This window comes from Acanthaster planci, linkage group LG08, assembly GCF_054643075.1.
Source record: "Acanthaster planci isolate LZ-2023a linkage group LG08, COTS_SCS, whole genome shotgun sequence".
Classification (NCBI taxonomy): Eukaryota; Metazoa; Echinodermata; class Asteroidea; order Valvatida; family Acanthasteridae; genus Acanthaster; species Acanthaster planci.
This window is the reverse complement of record NC_141784.1, coordinates 1,351,690-1,352,146: the sequence shown is the minus strand read 5'-3', so window position 1 is coordinate 1,352,146 and position 457 is coordinate 1,351,690.

The window sequence follows — 457 nt, the reverse complement described above, 5'->3', positions numbered from 1 at the left end:
CGTGCCAGGAAAGTCGTGGAAGTAATACTGCCAAAGTGGTAATGTTTCGAGTCTAATGTCGTTAGAAAGATTACACGAATTATGATATGGAATTAAAAACAAATTTTTGCATTTCTCGTCAGTAAATTGGGGATCTAGATGCGATAACAGTTTCTAAACGATAAACATTCTTGTAAATTTTGTTTTTGTGTTTGCTTTTCGGGGCCACTGTACAAGCGCCCTCATGGCCTTTTTGCGCGTTTACATGACTGGTACTCATGCCCCTTTCACCTTAGTTTAATAGGATCGTTGTGTAGGAACCAGCCCAGTTCGTAGATAGCGACCCCACCCACAACTCCTATCTATTTTGATTTCCCATTGATCGTCTAGCTCGGGTCGTACCCCGATATATAGTGCCACCACACCTCAAAGAAAATATAGAAGGCTGAAACCGTTATTCTTCAATAAGGAACACCTC